Source organism: Scomber japonicus, chromosome 8, assembly GCF_027409825.1.
Source record: "Scomber japonicus isolate fScoJap1 chromosome 8, fScoJap1.pri, whole genome shotgun sequence".
Taxonomy (NCBI): domain Eukaryota; kingdom Metazoa; phylum Chordata; class Actinopteri; order Scombriformes; family Scombridae; genus Scomber; species Scomber japonicus.
In genome coordinates this window covers 25,678,911-25,691,327 of record NC_070585.1, presented here as the reverse complement: position 1 = coordinate 25,691,327, position 12,417 = coordinate 25,678,911, and positions in this window count along the sequence as shown.

Below are 12,417 nucleotides of genomic sequence, written 5' to 3'. Positions count from 1 at the left end.
CTAAGTTCAGCTGTTAGGGTAAATGTTCCCTCCTTCTGTCCTTTCTTCCTTCCTTCATCTGTCCTTCCTTTCTTTCTTCCTTCCTTCCTCCCTCATTTCCTTCCTTCTTCCTCCCTTCCTTCCCTTCCTCCCTCCCTCCTTTCCTTCCTCCCTCCCTCCTTTCCTTCCTTCTTCCCTCCTTTCCTTCCCACCTTCCTTCCTTCCTCCCTCCTTCCCTTCTTTCCTCCTTTCCTTCCTTCTTCCCTCCTTTCCTTCCTTCCTTCTTTCCTTCTTTCCTTCCTTCCTTACTTTAGGTGCAAATGACATAACTAGTAAGGGCTGTTTAAGGGTTAAAACACACTGATGCATCAGCTATGAAATAATGTATCATCTTTAACTTTTCTCTAACTGTTGAAACTGTTTGACCATAGCATGAGATAGGAAAGCCATTTTTAAATGTTTTTATGAATATTAAAGAAGATAATGCAATACTTTTTTATTTTGCCAAAAGCTGAGAGGAGAGGAAAGCAGAAGAATGCTTTATAATGTCTTCCTGACTAAAATGTTGCATTAACTGTGTGCTATTATATTTTCAAATAAAATACTTCAGTACTTTTAATTCCAGTCATCATCACAAGCCGCCTCATGTTATCTTCAGCCTTAGTGGTGGGGTGTAAATGTGGTAAATGTATCTATACTGTCATAAATCCTGTTGGGAATGAAAGAAGAAAATTATTAGCAGCTATTATTTAATATTTAGCATCGTAAACGCCCACAACCTTCTTTTTTTTCTTCTATTTCAAATCCAGAATGGACATGGAAACCCCAGAAGAGCAAATTAATTCTACTGACCTATATAAATAGACACAGCGTGACTCTTTATTACAGTTTCATAACAAGTTGAAGCTTTAGGCCAATCTGCTAAACCGTTTAATGAGTAAATAACTGCTTCTTAAGTCTTATGTCATCATGTCTTTTAATATAAGAATCTAAATCTAAATTACTCTCAAACTATCAGAGTGCCAAAATGAATTTGGAGCCGAGGACAATTTGGCCCAACGATTCCTTTTTTGGTTATAAATCTTGGAGGAATGGTTCCAAAATAAGATTAATCCTGATTTGATTCCATAAGGATTTTTTTTTTTTTTTTTTTTTTTTTAATGGTCAAAAGGACTTTTTTGACAAGGGATTGTTATCAAATAATTGCAAAAGTACATCCAATTTAAAAAGGTTTTACTCTGTCTCACTTCACTGTTATTCCTTTTACCTCACCTTGTTTTCACTTTGACGAATGCACACCCACAGGACCAATAATTGATTCATTTGACTGAGAACTAATTTATTTCAATATTTTTACCTGAATAACAACAAAAGTGAGTCAATGCAAAGTGATCAATAGACACTTTATCAGTTCCAAACAGCAAAATGTCATCAGTAACTCATCATTACACTTAATTTTGACCAATTCTCTAAGGTCCTTAGCCAGGCCAGTGGTAGCTTTTCCTTCTTTCATAGCAAATCAATAACTTGCCTTTCTTGGTGAATAAGTGACTTGTGATTGAATTAGAAATCAATGAGAGTTTTTATTTTTTTATGAAGTTGATATCTTTCTGCAGTGATGAAATGTCATGGATTTAGTGTGCCTGTGTTGAGCTGCCTTCCTCTGCATTTAATCATGTTGACATGGATGTGCAATATTTGTGTTTATTTTGTAGCTGAACATGTGACTGAGTTCCTCGGTCAGAGGATTTGCAGTTGTCTGGGTGTTGCACATTTTGGGAAAAAGCTTAAATAAATTGATCACATTTGCCTCATTACTTCTTTATTATTATAAAATACAACTTAAAATGAATAATTACACTACTATATTATTCATCCAGCATTAGAAATACAGAAATGGCCTATAGTATCGTTAATCAAGATTTTAATGACAAATACAGTGTGATGCATATTGTCAACAGCTATTCTCATTGAGTGACAAAACAATAGTAAATGAACAACTACAATAAATATATCCCTAGTTCACTGATTGGACAAAGTTTCTACTCTACAGCTCAGATTGTATGACTTATAAAAATATTAATTTTGCTTAAAAAGGCCAAAAGTTAATGTTAGTGAATCTGTATTCTACATCTTCTCGCCTTTATAAAATCTGCACTTAATTTACCCAGTGAAATAATGGCCTTCAATCAGTTTGTAAATACTCCACTTAGAGGAAATTACCCTGAAAAAATGAACTAATTAACATAAACAATGCTTGCACTGGCAGCATTAAACTATCTAGTCCTTGTCCTCTGTGGCTTAATGCTTTTGTCTGATACTTCATGGTTCTTTCCCAAATACTGCAATGGTAAGGGAATCATTTCTTTAGGGGTTGTGCTTGACTGCTGATGCTGAAAATATATCAATCTTTAAAATATTCATGCTACACATCTCTTTGGATAAATGTGTCCAATATTAAATAAAAAGAGCAAAAAAAAAACCACATGATTGCAGTTCATGTCACGCATCACCAGAGAGTGTTACAGCAGGTAGCGTCTGCTCACCTTTTTTCATTCTGTACGTAATTCAAATGTTTTAATTATGAGAGAAGGGAAAACATGCTCTGTACCATTCGAGAAATCTTTTTTAATATGTATGAAACATTAGTTGGAAGTTTTGTGGTTATAGAACTGGATGAAATATATGATGTAATTCAGGAAGTATAACAGAAATGTTAAATCTGTAACAAGCCTGACTGTGGACTTCTTGAGTTTTGCATTATGAGTCCACATATGGCAATGTAGTGATAGTAACTTAACAGGATGGGTGTTGGCAAGTTATACTGTATCTGTGGACAGTTCTGAACAGTAGAAAAAATGCTAGTTTTCTGCTTTTCATGCTGATGCCTAACAGCTATGACAACAGCTGCTTTTTGACCGGCTGGTTATGAAGCAATTTCTCAGAACTCTTGACAACTTCGACCAGAAATTCTGCAATAGAGGAATGTAAGTGTCAAGCCGGGCTTTGTAAAATCGACAAGTACCAATGAGTCAAGATGTGGTACTAAAGACTGAATGAATTTCCCCCCTGAAGGACCGGTCCTGTGGATGTGAAATTGTTTTGGTCTCCGCTACACAACATGAAAGGTGGGCATGTTGTGAGATTTCTCTTTTTAGGGGAGAAATCACTTGTATGGCAGATACAGTTAAAGTAAGTGTATCCATTAGTACAAGTGCTCATGGGTGTCTGGTTAAGTATTAAAATGAGGGAGCAAACTGGGGTGGGGTCTGGGTCTTTGTACTAAATTGTAAATGTATTAGTTAGAGTTAAGAGGCTGTGATATGTAGCACAATGAGTTGGCACATCACTGAAATCTGAACCACATTCCTGTACAGTGATTGCTGTTATTACTCAATGGAGCTGTTTCTAAACACACTAAAAGGCACAAAACTCTTCGAGGGCAAGGGACATGTCACCCACTGTAACACTGTGCCTTATTTTCCTTCATAGTTTTTTGGACAACACATGTCTACAGCAATAAGACATATCAGGCTTTGGATGCAAAATACTTGTAAGTAGATCAAGTCATGTTGGACAAGAGGTTTTTTGAAAATAAGAAAAACATAGCAAAGTGTCTGTCTTATTCTTTAAATCAATGATTTATGCACAAAAATTGAGAACATTACCCAAGGCTCTGGTAGCTTGTTCTGATTTTTGACACATTTTGTCATATTATATAGACTAATAAATAATTGAATTGAACCAGTACTGAAAATAAGTGTTAGTCACAGCCGTGAATGTGTGTTGTCTGCGTATGTTGATGCACATGGTGCCTCTAGGCCAACTGTTCCATGTCATGGTCCTCTTTTTTTTTTCCAGAGATGGTTGCTTTGAGTAATGTTTAATTTAATCTTTCATAGTCTGCTACTGTTTCTGAATTCAGAGATGTCACCATCAATTAAGCCAGAGGTGTTTGAATGTTTCCTTTTTATATGTAGTTGTTTGTCGGTGTCAATCAAATGCCACTTGACCATGACACCCTTCAGAGATGAAAGAGAGGAAAGATTTCGCTTGCCGTGATGAACAAAAAAACTCTCGAATGTTGCGTTTATGGGATATTTTTGTTCCATCTCATCTGCAGAGATAATACAATGGCTCAAACATTGTGGTTTAAAGTTAAAGTTTTTTTTTCTCTCACTTCAGGAGGTGTTTGAATACACGTGGGAAAGGAAATTGAATAGAATTTAGGACAAACTAATCAAATCAACCTTAGTATATTTTGAGCACTGACCACTGTTGCTGTTTCCTAGAACACAACCAGTTCAATTGAAGTTAATTAGAATGAATGTAGGAAGAATTATTTGGACAATTGAGACAAATAACCAATCTGTGCACCACAATTGAATTGTTTTGTTGGCAATAGAGCTTCCAATCAGGGTTGGACACTTCTCCTCTCCCTGCTGACTTCAGATACCAAAAGACAATGTACGCTCATTTGCTTAGTAAAGATTTTTTTTTTAACCATGCTGATTTTCAAATTGAATTTAAGGCCACTTACTTGCCAAGCGAAAGAAAGGGTCCTCTGGAGTGCTGAGAGTATTGTAGTCCCTGTTTTGATCATTGTTTTCTTTCAGGTTGGAGAGAGAATTATTGATTTGGATTCAAATGAAGCTGTTGTGATGGCTAGAGGTCCATTTGTCGAAGCTCGCTGGCGTGCGTCACTCCAGATAATGAGGAAGCATAATGAAGCGTGTTAACTCTGCGTTCCGTCATCATCAAAGTCGTCAGCGACAGCACTTTGATTGGTACCTGTCGCTGAATCAATGGAATTGACTAACATTTACGCCTCGCCATCTATTTTATTGTCTTGCAGTATGGTTATTTGAATTGAAGTGAGAAGAAGCTGAAAATTCCTCTGTCCTTTTTTGACAGTCTTAAGAGCCTAAGTGAGCATATTTTACTGTGTGGAGATACATCATTTCCACATCTTCACACAGATGAAATAATGCATAGTATCATGTTGTGGAGAGTGCAGAAAGTCACAGGGTTGTTTGATGCTCCTTGTCTGCTTTATTCTCACATACTGTGTGCTCACCTATCAACTTGCCAAATATAGAAACTCTCCATGCTTGAATCACAATGACGTCAGTTACACAGATGAGCTTCGGTGAATAACCATGGTACACATAAATATGTAGTTTTGCCATTATTGTATCAACCAGGATAGTGTGGCACACAGATGAAACAGTTGAGTTAGTCTTCCCATGAGGGGCTATCCCTTAGATCTTTAATTAGGGCAAGAGAAGACAGGAAAATGTAATCAATCCTCTCACCTCTGGGGTTTCAGTAGTGGGAATATGCAATAATATATATTCCCAAGAGACAGTGTTTTTATCAATACTCTATCTAACAAAGCCTTTTTTGTATATTTAGATATGAGTGACAAAGTTTTAACAATTGCACAGATCACCAAACCTGAAATGCTGTCAAGAATTTGTAAAAGTCTCTAATTTACCTGGATGAAACCTTTCTGTCAACGAAGAGCAAAATAAATATGTGAATGAACAACAATGGATAGTCACACACTGTGTATCAGTTTAACAGCTGACTCAGAGGCAGAAGATTTGCTTTTTTTCACACAGCATAATTAAGTAAAACCAACATATTTTGTGGGAAAAGACACTGAAGTTGTGACAAAAACACTTGCTGTTTATAGGGGATACAGCTAGGTTGTGTTATAGTCCTAATTAATGCGTGCAGAGGATTGGAGCTTCCATTTATGCCACAAGACATTTGGGATAACTTTAATTTATGGAGTACAGAGAGAACTGGTGCTCTGACACAAGCAGCAGGGGGTCTTTGAAAGCGGGCGGCATTTTGCCGTGGAATAGCTTTGAACATCTCTCCCTAAAGCAGGACAGGAATCAAAAGCAAAGGCTAATGCGCCCTATGCACCACACTGTTCCATATCCAAAATTTTCTGTTCATTATTCATAACAAATCCTTGTTAGGTTAGGAGCATGTCTGGCATGGCAACAGGCAGCTACTTATCGTTAGTGAGGTACATACTCACTTTTAGAATATTACAAACATATGTCACAGTACAACTTCAGTCCTCCACATTTGCATGAATGTATCTGTAGAGCTAAATTTAGCTGTTAAACTGGGGTGTGTTGATGTTGTGCTGTTTCCAGCTCGGTGCTGTTTGACCCTCTGCTACCCCCCACAGAGCAACAAAGATGTTGTTGTTCTTGTCATCAGATGCTTGCAGCAGCTAATTAGACAGGGTATAAGATTGGTAGAGAACCAATACCATTGCCATAGGTAGTTTAATGATACACACACAAAAAAAACTTCAATGTTGTAGATCAAGCATGTGATGCTGGGCTACTTCCACTGATGCTGGCACTAATGAGAGCATCTCAGAGGATGAAAGTTTGGTTTACACATGTAAACACTTCCCTAACTGAACGATCAGGGACGAGATCTCCAGTAATTGTATGAGAACAAGATGTCATGTAGTAGCATACATCTGCCCCCGCTATTTGAGTGCAACATTTTTAATTTTGACACAGCAGGGAGTTCAACGACTATTAGTAATAGTGGCAAGTGATGGCAGGGCTAGGAACCATTCATTCAGATGGTAGTTATATGAACTTGAGATGAAACTTGTGTTGTGCTACCTCATGATATAAAGATACATCCTGACGATGGGCAGAATGACTTCTGATTGCGTCAGCTACAATTATCTCCATAGTTTGTAATGGAGAGAAACAAATTGAATGACTGTGTAATAAAACTCCGAGTGAACCTTATGATCTGTGAAATTCTAAATGTAGCCTCGTGGGGTGCAGCTGGTAACTGTTTTTATCTCGATGAGCCTGAGGAGTTAAATAAACTTCATTAAGCCTTTTTTACTTCAACTTGAGCTGAATACGACTGAAAGTTACTCCCCTACACACTTTCCCCAACCATAAAATCAGTGCCTTAGTTAAAGTAAAATACCCCAGATACTGTATTAAGATGTGTTTTCCCCATGGCCCATTTCAGTTACGTTTAAATGGCTTGAGAATATGTTCGGATAAAATGAGAATAAAGTAGCACATCTCCTTCTTGGGGTTGGCGCTCCGCCTGGTAGCCACAGTCTTCAGTGCTTATGTCTTTTGTCTGAATTTGTAAACAAAACACATGTATAGTCTGTCATCTGATGAACGTGGAGCCATTTATTTATATTTAATTTCCAAATTTCGTTCTATTTCTTGAACAGGTAATGGTGCACATATAATGTAATTCACTGAGAGTTGAAGATTTATATAGTGTTTTTACAATTGTCAGGAATAACGTGTAAGTGTGAAGCACCATTAAACTAAAACATGATTCAAAAGTGTAGCTAATACAAAACCAAAAATACAAAGCAGAGATTCTCTCGTCAGCCCTGAGCAGCTCGTAGGCTCTCTCTGACAGAAATGGGACACAACTTAGGGCGCCTTTCATATTAGTCAACCTTTCAATAAAATAATCAGCTAAGGACTAGATTAAGTGTCAGGCTGATGATTACATCTTGACATCAGTGACTAGAGTCCTGATCTGCTTCTCAAATACAGAGAGGGTAATTTTAAGACATCATGTTCATCAGTGGAAAAGAATCAAACTTATCCAACAGCATCGACATTGATAGAAAATGGAAATCCAAGCCAAGTCTAACACTTTTTTTTTTCATCTAATGTAAAAATTGTTACTCTAAATCATTTTAGTCTGTTTTCTGTGTTCCATTCATTTTTAGTACATATTTTATGGCTGTAAAAAAACAACTGTGCAGTATGTATTCATATGTATGGAAATTATTAACACAAACAGTTCTTATTCTGACATTCTGAGTAGAAAAACATGTGATTTTGCCCACTCAGTATATCTCATTGCTTGTTTCTCCTCCACCTACAGAACAGTCACATGAGGCACCATATTTAGGAAGCTAGGAACCTAGTGAGTTATCTTGCAGGAAGGAAGATGACGAAGAGATGGGGTCTACCTTTGAGTTAAACTTTTTCATGTTGACATAAATAACTTCAGCTCTTCCTGTAGCAGTAATGTGTTATTCTTAAATCGATTCAAGCACCATTTTTCCCTTTAAGAAAATGATAGCCAAGTTTCATGTTGAAAAGTATTGTACATACAACACAACACCTTTGGATTCCAGGAGAGGTTTGAGTATTTTTATCTAAGTGCAATTCTCGAGGGGAGTGAGACTGCCGAACACCCACACAGCCTCGCTGACAGCCTTCAAACTAAGCAACAGTACTGAAGCACTGAAGATGCACTACCTTAGCTTGTGTCATTGCAATGTATCTACTCCAGACAGTCTCACAGCAAATGGATGTCCCCTTTCACACGCGTACAAACACACACAGAGTCCATGACATCAAGTGCTGATGGTGCGCCTGCAACCAAAAAACTGCTGAAAAGTGACCCTGGCATCGCCCTTGTCACCGGCTCGGGGTAACAAGTGAATGGAAATTGGTTTTACCTGAGTCAGGTAATCATTACTAAATGAATTTGCTGTTGAGCCAAGGGTATAAGTGGGATAAATATATATCTCTGAGATGAATACAAATTTCACTTATGTAATGAAAGGCAGGTTGGTTATTGATTTTGGAGGTTACACTCTGCGTGCCTTTCATCGCTGCCCTGTGCTACATTAGAATGATGAGTTTTCAATTTGGCAGGTGTTTACATGAAACTGTCAACAATTATAGCAGTGCTGATTTTTATGTTTTGTTATTTCTCTCTGGTCCTGCATGTCCTAGAGTCCAGTGCAGATATGCAAATCATTTTTGTTTCATACATGCATAATGAGCAACAAATGAAAATGTTGTCATCACAATGATTTTTCCAACCTGTCTTTTTGTGCACCGTCATCATCATAGCAGGCACACATCACCTTCATTATTATCATCTCCACTGCCATCAATCTGCATCCTAATCATCATTATAATCAGAAATATCATAATTATTACCATTGCGACTGTATGGATGGCACAATCATTGCTTTTGTCGCACACTAATAAAGTGGCAGTGATTCATTTCTCCATGGCTCTGACTGTGTTCATTACGCCTCAATAACAGATGGACCCTGTTAACTGCACACGTCTGACGACTGCTGAAGTGTCGGCTCCAGCACACGGAGCAGCTGGGAGGACATAGCCCGTGTTTCAGAGCTAGTCCATGCTCTTCAATAATTCAACCCTTCCAGCTGTCTCATATCAGGCCCGAAGCTCTACGGCCTTCAAGCTCACATCAGAGTTATACCCAGACACTGCAGTGGACAGACTATAAATGGACCCTTTGCACCACTGTTATTACTTAAAAATCAAAGTCTTAAATTCAAAAGGCTGCTATACGAAGCCCCATTGCTGCACAGCATAACCTTGACTTTTATTTAAAAGAACGTGTCCCATAGTCCCTATTCAGTTTAACTAATTTACTTTAAGAATTGAACATATTAGTCTTTTACTTTTTTTCACAGGAGGCAGACTTTTCTTGTAACGTAAGATATCTGTAATTATTGACTGGTGCCCTGAAGGAGAGTGGTTAAAGACCCTTGAATTTATTTTTTTCTCTCCTATAGGCTTCCTTGAAGAAGAGAATAGATCTATGGATGTGGCATCCTGGTGAGATGAAAGTCTAATTATCTCTCAAGAAAACGAGTGGAAAGGCTTTTTAATTAGGACCCGACCGAATCTGCGCACTGAGAATTTGTACATTGTGATGGATGGTGTGTGCATCTCCTTAGTGACTGCAGACAGAATAATAATCTGACGAAGGGGAGTGGACTGTGTAAAGCAGGGTGGCCGGTGAATAAGAAACTGGGGGGAGGAAAGTATTCGGCGGAGGAGGAGAAAACCCATTGTGGGGTTGAAGGGGGGACCTGGAAGGGTGTACTCAGAGGACAGAGGTTGGGATGGAAATTTAAGGGAGAAAAAAATAAAAGGTGTGCGAGACCCTCTCACATGATTAGCTAGGCAGACCGCAGTGAAAGATAGGAATAAGAATCAGAGAGAAAGTGTGATTAAGAAGAGAGAAGTAAATAAGACAAGGATGTAAGAAAAAGGGGAGAATTACAGAGAAAGCGAGCAACAGAGCCCCGAGCGGTAGCCATGATTGGTCCCGTTCCCTGCACACAGCCGATTGGTTAGCCTTCTCCACACTCCCCTCTCCTTGGCTCTTACCTCCCCTCTCATCTCAGCAGGGGGCCCCCCACTCGCCAAGCCCCTTAATGCTCCCCTCCACTTTTCTACTGCGTGGCTGGCATGCTGAATGCATAATCACTATATAATCATAATCAATGTCTGCGCATATGTAGGAGTATAATAGTGGCTGGATTGAAACAGTTTCCATGATGTTTTTTTTTTTTTTTTCTTTTTCTTTTTTTAACTCAGTTCAATAAGAAATAAAAGTGGCACACTGCATATGTAACGCACCTATGCAACAACAGCCTTTCATGTAAATTTACCAGGAGAAAGAGAACACACGATAACGTGATTATGTCTGTGCAAACTCGATTATAGGCTTGAAAGAGTGGATGTGAGCTGTGGGTATATTAGGTGTGCCTTAGAATTTGAATGCTTTTGGAATGCAGTTTCCTTTTTTATTTGCTCAGAGCAGCTCAGGAAAAGGTTATATTTGCTTATTCAAAAATAAACATGCTGTTTGGTTGCACATTCACCGATCGACCAATAGCTTATAATAGACTCTGATGCTGTCCATAATTATCTTCTTCTTTTTCCTCATTAACTCCCTCATTAAAACTATTTCATAACCTCGACACAATCCCTCACCTGTACAGCAGCAGGGAATCATCATGCTTGATTGATAATTGCCAGAACAGATCGAATAGATGAACCGTCCTAATACTTCAGGGATTCAGCTGCTGAGCAAATGTACTTACTGTGTGTTAGAATGAACAAGCAGGCTTGTTGTAGCATTGTTTTCTTTATATTTTACTTTATTGTCATTGTTGAAGAACAAATATGCAGACACCAAGAGAGCTAACACAATGAAAAGACCAAAATATTTCTAAATAAATGGAAGGATTTGGATTAACAATCACCTAAAAATATGCTGTTTGGATGAGAATCTGTGCGTGGGAGACTCATTTTTTCTACAAGTCGTACAGGTGGTTCATCTGTTATAAAACCTCACCATGAAGAGACTGGGCAATATTTTAAGCACTAGCTGTTAAGTTTAGGGTTGGGACCCCTCAAGAGGATTGAGGGGTGATTGGGTCCTCGGGGGTCTGAGGATGATTAATGGAACATGAAATCTCATGTAATCTAATCTTGATATATTTTATCATGTCTGATTGTTAAACGAATTCCTCCTTTTTTATTTTCAACTAATGAACATTGTTCAGCCTCTAGGCTTCCTTTGATAAGTAAGTAATTAAATGAAACTGCTTGAAAATGAAACAAAAAAGGGTCTTATGTTTCAGTACAAGGATGTCGGCGGATCATATATAGGAATCTTATATTTATCCAATCTAAGTCTGGGTTTCAGAGACACGAGCTGATAAACATGAGTCGTAAGATAAGGAAGGATAGGCTATCTATAGAAACAGACCGGGAGGCTTTTACTTCCACGGTTTCTTTATATCCTAATCACACCACACTGCTCTCTAATTCTCTGGTGAGGACGCAGTGACCTGCATATGGCTGTACAACTCCTCTGAACTCTTGTGAAGATGGATTAGTAGGATTCAGTCTGTCAGGCTTCTTTTGATGAGGAGTAAAAAGACGGTCTCAGTCTTATGATTTGCAGTTCTAAGTTCCGTTGCATATAAAACAGACGGCCTATCGTTGTTTCTATTATTCCACCATTCTTTCAACATTAACATTTTTAAGACTCTATTAATTCACATTTTAGGCTTGCTGGACATCAGTGTGTCCCTGAACCAGGCATTTGATCCCTCAGTTTCTTTGAGTGAATATGCAGTAATAAGGAATGCTGAAGTACACACTGATGTTAGGCAATATGGTAAATTGGACAAGTCACAATGTCATCCGTTGACAAATAGACAAAATAACAGGAATTACATTTCATAGACTTTATTCTCTCCCTGTAAATTGCCTGGTTAAAAGCAAATTCACTCAAGTACTGGCAGTTAACTTGAGTATTTTTTTATTAATCTGACAATATGCTTTAACTTCACTTCAGAAGAAAATATTCTACCTTCTCCTTCAGGACATTTATCAGTTGCAAAGTTGCAGAGTATGCAAAACATACTGCATAAACTCATATGATTGTGACTTTTTAAAATTGATTGTGATTGTGACCAGTTGCCAAGTGAAATGCACAATTACAGGCCATTGGCTGATCAATCACATGGTTCACTGCAATTCAACAATCAAACTCTGTCGACGATGTGGTCAGGTGGTTTTCTATTCATCTCTCCTTAAAGGC